At 39.9% G+C, this 14,364-nt stretch overlaps 2 non-coding genes across 2 annotated transcripts; both read right to left on the reverse strand.

Annotated features, from left to right (window-relative positions):
- Positions 1–2,998: 2,998 nt before the first annotated feature.
- Positions 2,999–3,106, reverse strand: LOC148565061 (small nucleolar RNA R71). Its single transcript, XR_015885118.1, has one exon. It is a non-coding gene; the product is annotated as a small nucleolar RNA R71 (small nucleolar RNA).
- A 3,719-nt stretch (positions 3,107–6,825) lies between these two features.
- Positions 6,826–6,932, reverse strand: LOC148565062 (small nucleolar RNA R71). The gene has a single exon (XR_015885496.1). It is a non-coding gene; the product is annotated as a small nucleolar RNA R71 (small nucleolar RNA).
- Between the last annotated feature and the right edge of the window lie 7,432 nt (positions 6,933–14,364).

Genomic DNA, 14,364 nt, shown 5'->3' on the forward strand with positions numbered 1-14,364 from the left:
ATCCTAGTACAAAAACACCACAGGCATATGTCCTAGGGTCCAAGCTATTGGTGCCTTGCCTTATTATTTATTTCTTTGCCACTTTTTGGCTTTTTTTATTTCTTTTTTCTTTCTGTTTTGGTTTATTTTCAAGGGATTTTCATTAGTTGAAGGATCATAGCAGCAAACTAGCTTAAGCTTCAAGTAACATGTCATTTTGCAGCAATTATTTTGTGAGCTAACAATTGCATCAAACACATACCACCACTAACTTTCATTCTAACTTTTGCAACATTGAACAATTACTTTTCTAAATCAAACATCTTTCTTTTATTCAAACAGTAAGGGGGACAAAACAAAATACTCAAGCTAATGAAGGATGACAATTATTATGCAGATAGTTTATTCTAGCAAAAATTATGCATATAGCTTTCTTTGGCAAAAATTAAAGCATTTCATAACAACAACGATCAAGTATAGATACAACCTGTTAGGTTGCAGCTTTTCATTCTTCCTTTTGTTATGCTCCTTCTGAATCGTAATGCATATGTTCTTTAATTTGTTGGCTGTTTTCCTGCATACTCCTCAAACGTTGCTTGCTTTTCAAGCCCTTTAGGTATCCGGTTAATCTGCCAAGCTTGTTTGTGGGCTTTTGAACTTACTTTGGTGTATGAACACCAAACTTAGTTCCTTGCCAATATTTCTCATGCAGCAATTTAACTATTTGTGAAATCCTTTTTCCTAGCTAAAGGTAATAAAACTAAAAACTATGAAACATCAAATAGTTAACTAGTTTATCAAAATGTTTAAAGCTGGCATTATGCAGGAAGTGAGAATGCGTTTTATGATGAGACTTTGGTGGCACACTGATAAACCACTAGTTTATGGTTTATAATGTGTTTAATTGTGTGGTTTTATCATGCTCTTTACCCACTTATTCATATGATTAGCATGCATTTATATTTCCTTCCTAAAATCATTACATGATTGAAAACTTGCTTCCTAGAGACTTTTAATTATGTATTTTAATTTTCCTTTATTCCATTCGATGACGTGATCTGTGTGTTAAGTGTTTCAGGCTTTACTTGGCATGAATGAGTTGGAGATTGGAAAGGAAGCTTGCAAAAATAGAAGGAACACAAGAAATTAAGGAGATGACCAGCGAGAAGTGATGCGGCCGCATGGCTCACGCGACCGCGCAAAAGAGAGGAAATCGCAGTGACGCGGTCACATGGCTCACGCGACCGCGCGGATTGGAATAGCACAAGTGATGCGGAGGTGTGGACGACGCGCCCGCGTGGCAAAGCAAAATGCCGCAAGACGCGTCCGCATGAATGACGCGATCGCGTGACATGCGCGATCTGCATAATCTGCAGAATTCACTGGGGGCGATTTTGGGCCCTGTTTTGACCCAGTTTTCGGCCCAGAAAAGCATACTAGAGCCAGAGAACATGCAGAGACCAACAACAACATTCATTCTACACAATTTTTAGTTTTAGATCTAGTTTTACTCCTCTCCGAGGTTTTTTCTCTACACATTCATAGTTCTTAGGATTTTTATTGCTTTTTTGCATTGGGATATTGAGAAGAGTTATTACCTCACCAAGACTTCGTCATTCTAGTTCGTTTTCTTTACTTGGCTTTACTCTTCCATGTCCTTTAATTTACTCAGTTTTACTATTGGATTATTTTAGAATTTATTAATACAAGAGTCACTTTTATTTTTAATTGATTTCTTTGAGTTTTATTTAACGTGTCTTTCTTTAATTCCCTTTCCTATGTTATAAATTCCACATTCACAATGAGCGAGTAGTTCTCTAACTTGATGGGGAGTTGATTGAGAGGAACCCTTGAGTTGGAATGCTCAAAGGAGAAATTGTAATTGGGTTTATTGTTGGATTGCTCTCTAGTCACTAACGCCAGTCCTTCCAAGTAAGCGGATTGGGACTTGTGAATAGAAACAGCATTCCAACTTGTTTGACTTTCCCTTACCTAGTAAGGGATAACTAAACAGAACGACCTTCAATTATCAATTAATCTTGAGAGTACTGCAACAAGAATAGGGCTTCCAACTAATGAACTCCCAGTCAAGGCTTTTATTTAAATTACATTAATTTTCTGATTTAATTTCCTGTCATTCAACTTAATCTTTTTGAAAACCATCTGATTAATAAAATAGCAAACTTTCCTACAACTCGTTGGGAGATGACCTGGGATTCATATTCCCAGTATTTTAATTTTAATTTTTGTGACAACCTTTCTAAATTGATAAGCGGATTTCTGGTTGTTAAGAACTATACTTAAAATGCACAACTTATATCAATTCTTAATTAGCCAATTTCCGCCACGTAAATTTTTGACGCCATTGCCGGGGAGTTGCAATAGAGTGCTAAAGTTATTAATTGGATTTTATTTATTTACATTTTATTTTATCTTTCTACCATGAGCTGCTTGTTTCTTTCGTTAGATGACACGTTCACTTCCTGATCCAAGCTTGCTAGTATTCGATCCTGAGATTGAAAGAACTATTTCACGAATAAGGCAAGCTCGACGTCGGTTAGTTCTCTCTGAGGGCGGATCTAAAACGTCACTTGAGAAAGAAACCAGCCCCCGTTCTACTGATTTGGTTGATTTACGTGCAGGTAACATGGCAGCAGCTACGAGAGTTACTATCCAGGAGGCTGGAGCCCCTGATTTTACAATGCAACCATTTCAAGCGCATCATCCAGCGATGGATACAGATTTTAAAATAAAGACCGCACTGCTCAATTTGATGCCCAAGTTTCATGGCTTGCCTGCTCAAGAGCCTATCAAGCACTTGAGAGATTTTCAAGCAGCCTGTTCTACTGTCAGGCGTGATGGTGCAGATGAAACTTCAGTTTTGCTGAAAGTTTTCCCGTTTTCTCTTGAGGGGAAGGCAAGAGAGTGGTACTACACTCAACCAGCAGCAACTGTATCCAACTGGGATACACTGAGAAGAGAATTCTTGGAAAAATTATTTCCAGCTGAAGTTACTGATAAACTGAGGAAAGACATTTCCATGATTGTTCAGGATGAATCTGAGACTCTCTATGAGTACTGGGAGCGCTTCAATAATCTTCTGGAAGCATGCCCCCACCATATGATTGACAAGATAGTGTTACTCGGCTACGTCACACAGGGCATGAGGCCCCAAGATAAGACCACATTGGAAAGTGCTAGCAATGGGTCTATGAAAAAGTACAAGACCACTAATGAGGCATGGCAATTGATCAGCAACTTAGCTGAATCTACTAGGAATCACAGGCAGAAACAAGGCCGTTCAAAAGCCGTTGCAGAAGTATCCTCTAGCAGAGAGACTGCTACTTTAACTCAGAGTATCTGTGAAATGACCAACTTGCTGAAGCAGATACAATTGAACCAACAACAAGTTCAGCAAGCTCAACCTTCTCCACCACAGCAAAACCAACAGTTAGTCCCACAGAGAGTTTGCAGAATCTGTAATGATTATAGCCACTATACTAATGAATGTCCGTAGCTGATGCCAGGGCATTTTGGCCAGTTTCACTGACCTTTTCTTTACTATTTTTAGGGTAGTTTCATGCATTTCCTTAGGAAATAAGCTAGTTTTGGGTAGATATTCACTTACATCTTGATTTAAGCATACATTTTGCACTTTACATGATTTCATGAGGATTTTGCATGAATTTAAGGACAAATTGAATGTTGCATTTCCCATGACTTGGATTAGAACTTTGATGCACTTTATTGCTTGATTTCAGGACAAAGGAAGCAAAGAAGAACCACATTAGTGGCTACGTTAGTTACACTAACGTTAACACTAACATGGAATGGGAGTAACTTGCAAAGTTAATGAGAAAAGTAATTGCCAATAATGCTCTCGAAGCCATTATTGCCCACGTTAAGAGTCACGTTAACTAAATTAATGTGAACTCTAACGTGGAAGAAAGGAAATAGAGCCAACGTTAGTGACACTTAACATTATCACTAACGTTGGACCAAGCTCATAAGTGGCCACGTTAGTTGCCACGTTAACTTAGTTAACGTGGCCTCTAACGTTAAGAAGAAAAGGGGAAGCCAACGTTAGTGACATTCAACTTTGTCACTAACGTTGGCCAAGTCACAATAAGCCACGTTAACTTCCACGTTAACCTAGTTAACGTGGAAGCTAACGTGAAGAGACAAAGTGGTCGACAACGTTAGTGACACCAAACATTGTCACTAACGTTGGAAGGAACCAACATAAGCCCCAATAAGCCACGTTAACTCCCACGTTAACTTAGTTAACGTGGAAGTTAACGTGAAGAAGGGAGGTGATAGCCAACGTTAGTGACACCCAACATTGTCACTAACGTTGGAATGAGCCCACATAAGCCACTATGATCCACGTTAACTTAGTTAACATGGAAGCTAACGTGGATAAGGGAATGATGAGCCAACGTTAGTGACATTCAACTTTGTCACTAACTTTGGAGATGGCTAGCATGGCCACGTTAGAAGTCACGTTAACCTAGTTAACGTGGACTCTAACGTGAGAATTAGGGGCACATTGGAACGTTAGTGACAATGGTAAGTGTCACTAACGTTCTCGAAGGTTGGCAAGCCTACGTTAAAAGAGCCACGTTAACTAAGTTAACGTGGACTCTAACGTAGGCAAGGGGGAGAATCCTCAACGTTATTGGGAAAGTTGAGTCCCAATAACGTGTGCGAAGGACATAGTGGAAACGTTAGTGGCAACATTTGTGCCACTAACGTTGAAGTTAACGTGGCTCTTAACTTTGGTGAGGAACGTCAGTGAAAAAGGTGATTATCACTAACGTTCTCGAACCCACATTTTCACTGAACGTTAACACCACTAACTTCCTGAGCTAAAAGTCTCTGCCCACTTCACACTTTCTCTCTGCCAACTTCAAACTCAAGATCCAAAGTCCCATACCCAAGACTTGAAGAATCAACTAGAAGAACAGAATAGTAGTATATGTAGGAGTAGCTTTGAATTATTAGGAGAGTTGGAAAATATAGGGAGCCTCTGGGCATAGAATTACTCTCTGTATTTACTTTCTCTGCACTTCTAGTATCATCATGTATTCTCCATCATTGTTTTCATTTTCCAAAGCTATGAACAACTAAACCCCTTTCATTGGGTTAGGGAGCTCTGTTGTAATTTGATGGATCAATACTAGTTTTCATTATTCTTCTTCTATCTTTTCTCTTGATTTTACTTGAAAGCTTTCGATCTTTATCCAATTGGATAGTTATCTTGGAAAAGAAGCTATTCATACTTGGATCTCTTCTGAACCTTGAAAGAGGAATAAAGAGATCATGCTAGAAATGCTTTCTCATGCCGGACCAAATTGGGTTTGGATGGATATGTGACTTTAATCCTCTTAACACTTGATTTGGGAAATGCATGTGGTATAATCAGTGACCATACTTCATCTCATCTCATGAGCAATTGACCAAGAAATTGGCTATTGATCAAGATTTGAGAGATTGAATTACAAGAAATTGTAATTCAATCACTTAAGATTGCCAAGGAGATCAATGAGTGCATTGATTGAGGAAGAGATGAAAATGAAATTGATCCAGAGAATGCAACATCTCCTAAGCCCAATGAACCCCCCATTTCTGATCTTACCCATTCTCTTTAATTTCTGTTACTTACTTTTATGAGCAATTCCCCCATTTCCCATTTACAATTCTGCAATTTACTTTCAGTCATTTACTTTTAGTTCCTTAATTCTAGCATTTACTTTTTCTGCCATTTACTTTGCCGCCATTTTATTTTCTGCAATTCTCAACTCAAATTCTGATTCGCTCAACTAGAACATTCCTCTAATTAAAGTTGCTTGATCAATCAATCCTTGTGGGATTTGACCTCACTCTATTGTGAGTTTTTACTTGACGACAAATTCGGTACACTTGTCGAAGGAAATTTGTTATGAGACAAGTTTTCCGTGCATCAAGTTTATGGCGCCGTTGCCGGGGATTGATTGTGCATCAACAATGATTAAATTGGAAGATAACTAGATTGAGCATTTTATTTTTGTTTGATTTAATTTTCTGTTTGAGTCATTTACTTTCTGTTTTAGTTAATTTCTTCCCTTCCCCCTACTTTTTCTTTGTTTTTTACCATTCATTTCACTAACCCACTAACTGTTTGATATATTGCATCACTCACACTAACAGTAATTCTGACAAATATACTTTCTGCACCTATTCTCTTTGCTTGTACTTGTTGGTTGTATGACAGGGAAAAGAAGCGGGGCTTCAACTTCCTTTGATTCTGAACCTGAGAGAACCTTCCTTAGACTAAGGAGGGAGGCAAGAGAAAAACGTGTAGTTGGTGCTGAAGAAGAGGAGGAACACTTTGAGGAATACTTTGAACCAAACATGGAAGAAAACATGGAAAACCATCGTGAAGAAGAAGCTCACAACCATAGCGAAAGAGGTCGAGCAAATCATGCTGGGGAGGATAGAAGAGTTCTAGGCTCTTACATTAATCCAAACCCAGGAAACTGTGGAAGTAGCATTCAAAAGCCAACCATCCACGCCAACAATTTTGAACTAAAACCACCGCTCATCACCCTTGTTCAGAACAACTGTTCGTTCGGAGGAAGCGTCCAAGAAGACCCCAATCAACATCTAACCACCTTCCTGAGAATATGTGACACAGTGAAGTCTAATGGTGTTCATCCTGACGCCTAGAGACTGCTCTTATTTCCATTCTCACTCAAGGATAAGGCAGCCAAGTGGTTGGAGTCTTTCCCAAAGGAGAGCTTGACAACTTGGGAAGATGTGGTGAACAAATTCTTAGCAAGATTTTACCCCCCTCAACGAATCAATAGGCTGAGAGCTGAGGTCTAAACTTTCAGGCAACAAGATGGTGAGACTCTGTATGAAGCATGGGAGAGGTTTAAAGACCTAACAAGGAGGTGCCCACCAGATATGTTCAATGAATGGGTTCAGCTGCACATTTTTTATGAAGGGCTCTCATATGAATCAAAGAAGGCCGTAGACCATTACCCGGAGGATCTTTGAACAAGAAGAAGACCATTGAGGAGGCCATAGATGTCATTGAAACTGTAGCAGAGAATGACTACTTCTATTCTTCCGAAAGAGGGAACACTAGAGGAGTGATGGAGCTAAACAATGTAGATGCTCTGCTGGCTCAGAACAAGCTCATTACCCAGCAGCTGGCTGACCTCACCAAGAAGATGGAGAGGAACCAAGTAGCAACAATAACCACTTCATCAACAACCCAAGAAGGAGTGAATGATGAAGCTGAGGGAAGTCAAGAGCAAGCCAACTACATTGGAAATTCACCTAGGCAAAACCATGATCCATACTCCAAGACCTACAACCCTGGATGGAGGAATCACCCAAACTTTGGGCGGGGAAATCAACAAGACCAAAGCCTTGATCAAAGACGCCCAAATCCTAACAATGCAGCCCACCAACACTTCACATCTAGACCTTATCAACACCCCCATAACAACACCTCTCCACATCCATATCAAAACTAAAATAACTTACCTCATCCTTCCACCTCTAATCCCGACCTACAATCATTTGATGACAGACTCTCAAGGATTGAGAATCTACTTGAAGGCATAGGCAAAGAGATTCAAGACAACAAGGCATTCAAGGAGGAAGTGCGAGCCAATTTCAAGAACCAGGGAGACACAATCAAGAGGTTGGAATCTCAAGTGGGGTATCTCTCTGAGCAAATTCCCAAACCCACAGATGGATTTCCAAGCGACACAGAGAAGAATCCGAGAGGTGAAACAAAGAAAGTAAGAATGGAAGATTGCAAGATGGTCACTATAAGTGATAAGGAGACTGAGGACAAGCCAAGCAAGCTGTCAGAACAACCTGAAGATACCTCAGTAGAGAAGAAGGAAAAAGATCATCAATAACCAGAAATCTTACAACAGGAGCTGCTGAGACTCTATGCACCTTTTCCCCAACTGCTCAATGGTGCTGTGGAGAAGAGAATATACTTAGGTTTCTAGATTTGTTTGCATCTCTGCATGTGAACATACCGTTCATCAAGAGTATCCAACAAATGCCTGCATACATCAAGTATATGAAGGAGCTGCTTCCCAGGAAAAGCTCACTCAAGGGAGGCCAAACTATAGTGATGAATAAGGAGTGCAGTACCCTCATTCAACCGCAGTTGCCTACAAAAAGAAAAGATCCAGGGAGTTTTCATGTCCCCTGTGCCATAGGAGAAACAATGTTTGATAGAGCACTCTGCGATTTGGGAGCAAGCATCAACTTAATGCCCTTATCCCTGGTGAAGAGGCTGCAGATCAATGAGATAATGCCCACAGATGTAGTCATCAGGCTGGCTGACAAAACTCAAAAACAAGCAATAGGGGTGGTGGAAAATGTGTTGTTAAAGGTTGGAAAATACTTCCTCCCAACAGACTTTGTCATCCTGGACATGGAAGAAAGTCACACTCACCCAATCATATTGGGAAGACCATTCCTAGCTACAGCCAGAGCACTCATAGATGTGGAGCAAGGGGAGCTAATATTGAGGATCCATGATGAACGACTCAGCTTTAATGTCTTCAAACTCTCATAAGAAGCAGACGAAGAGAACAACGAACCAAGCAAAGATCATGATGATATGCTTAAAGAGGAAGCAAGCACTGAAGCACAACCAGCCCACCTGGGAAAACCCTTGGTTGATGAACATGGAAATAAGCAGTTGTCACAGCTCAAGGAAAAGCTGGAGGAACCTAAACCACCAGAGACATGTGAAGACAACGAAAAAATTCCCTTAGAGGAAGAAGCCATAAAAAGCAAGGAAACATCAAAAGGGACAAAGAAAGAAGGTGCCAAGGGGGTGGAGGAACAAGAAGATCCCTACAGAAGACTTCTCTCTAGGGGATAAAGTGATCTCAGCTTACTTCCCAGATATTCTCCCTAATCTCCCCACTGTACCATCTCAGTTACCTAAGGTCTTCACTATCAACAGAGTTCTCTCCTTGGAACATGTAGAGATCATTGATACAACCAATGGATATAAGTCCAAGGCAAGAGGAGAGGACTTGAAGCATTATCAACCTCCCTGATGAAGGAGAACCGTCGAGCTAGCGACGATAAAATAGCGCTCTGTTGGGAGGCAACCCAACCTCAGTTAGTTTTCTTTCCATCTTTATTTCAATAAGGATCACAAGTTGTTTCCCCTGTATTGCGAGGAGCTAAGTTTGGTGTTCTACACCAAAACAATTCAAGAGTGAAAGTGTGATTCTAAGTTTGGTGTTCCACCAAAGACATTAGTTAGAATTACACCCCACTCCCAAAACATATTGCTAGCTCCAACCAATCAAGGGAAACCACTTAAATGTAGTTAGGCTTTAGTAATAATTGTTTTTTTAACAACAAGATATGAGGTTCTCTGCATATATGCAATGTTTTGTACTGGGCAAGGAACTAAGTTTGGTGTTCACACACCAAATTAAGTTCAAAAGCCACAAGCATACATGCAAGCTAACTATGTCTCAAGTGCTTTGGGAACAAGCAACTTCCAATAACTTTGCAGGAATCTTATGAGGAAATAGTGCACCTTCACCCAAGGAAGTGAAGTAGCAAGGACTAGGATGATGACAAAGAAAGATGGCAACTAGAAATCATCACCCGAAGGTTGCATTGTTACTTAATTCCATTATACTCAGAATTGTTGAAAATTGGAAGTCCGAATGCACTTTTGATTAATAGTTACTCGTAGTTGGAACCTTTTTCAAATTCTGACTTTTAAGTTTTTGTGTTGAAGAGGTCTGTGTTTACTAGTCTTTATGTCAATGCATCCTCTCTTTACTTACTTGTATGCTTGTCCCTTTGAATCAAATGTAAAAGAGAATGAGTGTTTTTAAAGACCAGAGAGGAGTTCATACTATGGAGTAAGTTCATGAGTTTATGGTATAGTCATAAGTTAGCTAAGTTGGTTCAACCACAAGGTGGGAGGACAACTATCTGTCATGAATACTATGCTTGAGACACACCCCATGAGACTAGCTAAATAAGAAGATCCTAATAAGAAAAAAAAGGAAAGAACAATAAAGGTTGAAAATTAAAAGAAAAAGAGTAAGCAATAAGGCAAGGCACCAATGGTTTTAATCTTGAGGCATGTGTCTGTGGTGCTCCTGTATGAGGGATCTACTTGGATGAATAAGCTCTTAGGGGTGCCTTATCACTTGGTAACTTGGGTTAACTAACTCGGGATTATCAGCTGAAAGTCCACTATCAAGAGTAACCCTCACTACAGAGCATTTAGTAACCCAAAGAGGTGCTGGACACCAAGGTCTCAAGAAAAGAAAATAAATAAACTATATGCCCATGGTGTGTATGTATGGGGGAGAGACTTGAGCAAGTAAGTCCTTAGGGGTGCTTCAATACCTAGCACCTTGAACCAACTGGTTCAGGAGTGTTGGCTGAAAGCTTATTTTAAAGAGTTGCCCCCTTACAGAACACTTAGCCTAAGAACACAAATAAGCCCTGAAATAACAACAAAAGGATCAATGAATAAAAGTCTCATGGGATGAAATCACAGTGAGTATTCTAGGACATGATAAAGGTCTGAAAGCCAGGAATGAACCTAAGTTGCTATGCATGAAACCACCATAAAACCAGGGACATGACTTCCACAAGAATGACTCATTTCTCTTGGTATTCCATTCATCATTCTCTTGTTCTAGTACTTGCTTAGGGACAAGCAAGCTTTAAGTTTGGTGTTGTGATGCCAGGGCATTTTGGCCAGTTTCACTGACCTTTTCTTTACTGTTTTTAGGATAGTTTCATTCATTTCCTTAGGAAATAAGCTAGTTTTGGGTAGATATTCACTTATATCTTGATTCAAGCATACATTGTGCACTTTACATGATTTTATGAGGATTTTGCATGAATTTAAGGACAAATTGAATGTTGCATTTCCCATGACTTGGATTAGAACTTTGATGCACTTTATTGCTTGATTTCAGGACAAAGGAAGCAAAGAAGAACCACATTAGTGGCTACGTTAGTTACACTAACGTTAACACTAACGTCGAATGGGAGTAACTTGCAAAGTTAATGAGAAAATTAATTGCCAATAACGCTCTCGAAGCCATCATTGCCCACGTTAAGAGTCATGTTAACTAAGTTAACGTAAACTCTAACGTGGAAGAAAGGAAATGGAGCCAACGTTAGTGACACTAAACATTATCACTAACATTGGACCAAGCTCATAAGTGGCCACGTTAGTTGCCACGTTAACTTAGTTAACGTGGCCTCTAACGTTAAGAAGAAAAGGGGAAGCCAACGTTAGTGACATTCAACTTTGTCACTAACTTTGGCCAAGTCACAATAAGCCACGTTAACTTCCACGTTAACTTAGTTAACGTGGAAGCTAACGTGAAGAGAAAAAGTGGTCGACAACGTTAGTGACACCAAACATTGTCATTAACATTGGAAGGAACCAACACAAGCCCCAATAAGCCACGTTAACTACCACGTTAACTAAGTTAACGTGAAGAAGGGAGGTGATAGCCAACGTTAGTGACACCCAACATTGTCACTAACGTTGGAATGAGCCCACATAAGCCACTATGAGCCACGTTAACTCCCATGTTAACTTAGTTAACGTGGAAGCTAACGTGGATAAGGGAATGATGAGCCAACGTTAGTGACACTCAACTTTGTCACTAACTTTGGAGGTGGCTAGCATGGCCACGTTAGAAGCCACGTTAACCTAGTTAACGTGGACTCTAACGTGAGAATTAGGGGCACATTAGAACGTTAGTGACAATGGTAAGTGTCACTAACGTTCTTGAAGGTTGGCAAGCCTACGTTAAAAGAGCCACGTTAACTAAGTTAACGTGGACTCTAACGTAGGGAAGGGGGAGAATCCTCAACGTTATTGGGAAAGTTGAGTCCCAATAACGTGTGCGAAGCACATAGTGGAAACGTTAGTGGCAACGTTTGTGCCACTAACGTTGAAGTTAACGTGGCTCTTAACTTTGGTGAGGAACGTTAGTGAAAAAGGTGATTGTCACTAACGTTCTCGAACCCACATTTTCACTGAACGTTAACACCACTAACTTCCTGAGCTAAAAGTCTCTGCCCACTTCACACTTTCTCTCTGCAAGTAAAGCTAAGCCCAATGAAGAAGAAAACTGCTTCAAACTCAAGATCCAAAGGCCCATACCCAAGACTTGAAGAATCAACTAGAAGAACAAAAGAGTAGTATATATAGGAGTAGCTTTGAATTATTAGGAGAGTTGGAAAATATAGGGAGCCTCTGGGCATAGAATTACTCTCTGTATTTACTTTCTCTGCACTTCTAGTATCCTCATGTATTCTCCATCTTTGTTTTCATTTTTCAGAGCTATGAACAACTAAACCCCTTTCATTGGGTTAGGGAGCTCTGTTGTAATTTGATGGATCAATACTAGTTTTCATTATTCTTCTTCTATCTTTTCTCTTGATTTTACTTGAAAGCTTTCGATCTTCATCCAATTGGGTAGTTATCTTGGAAAAGAAGCTATTCATACTTGGATCTCTTCTGAACCTTGAAAGAGGAATGAAGAGATCATGCTAGAAATGCTTTCTCATGCTGGATCAAATTGGGTTTGGATGGATATGTGACTATAATCCTCTCAACACTTGATTTGGGAAATGCATGTGGTATAATCAGTGACCATACTTTATCTCTTCTCATGAGCAATTGACCAAGGAATTGGCTATTGATCAAGATTTGAGAGATTGAATTACAAGAAATTGTAATTCAATCACTTAAGATTGCCAAGGAGATCAATGAGTGCATTGATTGAGGAAAAGATGAAAATGAAATTGATCCGGAGAATGCAACATCTCCTAAGCCCAATGAACCCCCCATTTTTGATCTTACCCATTCTCTTTAATTTCTGTTACTTACTTTTATGAGCAATTCCCCCATTCCCATTTACAATTCTGCAATTTACTTTCAGTCATTTACTTTCAGTTCCTTAATTCTAGCATTTACTTTTTCTGCCATTTACTTTCCTGTCATTTTATTTTTTGCAATTCTCAACTCAAATTCTGATTCGCTCAACTAGAACATTCCTCTAATTAAAGTTTCTTGATCAATCAATCCTTGTGGGATTTGACCTCACTCTATTGTGAGTTTTTACTTGACGACAAATTCGGTACACTTGCCGAAGGAAATTTGTTATGAGACAAGTTTTCCGTGCATCAGTAGCTCCAGCAGGAAGACAACACCGTGGCAGCCACTCATAATTTTTATGACCGCCCCAACCAAGGGTACAATCAAGGTGGCAACTACAACCATGGATGGCAGGACAATTCTAACCAGAATTGGAGGGATAACAACAATAACAGAGGAGACAGAGACAATCAGGGAAATCAGAGGTGGAATAATAACAACAACAGGCAGCAGAACCAAAACCAGCCTTACAGAGCACCTCACCTGAGATAGTCCCAAGGACCACAGAATACCCAACAGCAGACCTCTCAAATTACTTATCCTTCCTCATCTTCTAATGATGATTTACTACAATCCATTGATCGAAGACAATAGACCATGGAAAATAACATTAATGCCACTCTAAATGGTCTGAACGCTACTCTGCAAGCTCTTGTCTCACAGATTGGATCAATGAATAACTCCAATAACCAGCCTTTGAGCTCCAGTGGAATCCCCTCTCAACCATTACCCAATCCTAAGGGTGGCATTAATGTCATCACCCTGAGGTCCAGAACCACACTACGGGAGAGAAATCAGGAGGAGCTAAGCCTACCAGAACACGCCTTAGCTGAAGAGGTAGTGGAAATAGAAGATGCTGAAGAGGAAGAGGACATACAGGACGTAGCTGAAAAAGAAGAAGTTTAACCATAGGAGGAAGCACCACAGGGCGCAGATACTACAGAAGACACCATTCCTATCCCATTTCCACAACTTGCAAGGAAGCCTAGGAAGCAGCTGGAACCTGATCCCAAAATGGTAGAGATATTCAAAAAGGTTGAGGTAACTGTTCCTCTTTTTGATGTTATTCAATAGGTACCTAAATATGCAAAGTTTCTAAAAGATTTATGTATACATAAAAACAAAATTAATGAATTAGAAACTATTCCTTTAGGTAGTTCCATATCTGCTTTAATGGGAGGTTTACCTGAAAAGTGTAGTGACCCAGGCCCTTGTATAGTTAATTATACTATTGGTGGTGTGATAATTTCTGACTGTATGTGTGATTTAGGAGCATGTGTGAGTAAAATGCCTTTGTCTATATATGATATTTTGAGGCTCCCTCCCTTAAAAAGGTCGGCAACTCGTTTTGTGTTAGCAGATAAGAGCATTATTACAGTAGTTGGAGTTGCTGAAGATGTATTAGTGGGCAT

Source organism: Arachis ipaensis, chromosome B5 (genome assembly GCF_059453495.1).
Source record: "Arachis ipaensis isolate K30076 ecotype BB chromosome B5, ASM5945349v1, whole genome shotgun sequence".
In the NCBI taxonomy this organism is placed as follows: Eukaryota; Viridiplantae; Streptophyta; class Magnoliopsida; order Fabales; family Fabaceae; genus Arachis; species Arachis ipaensis.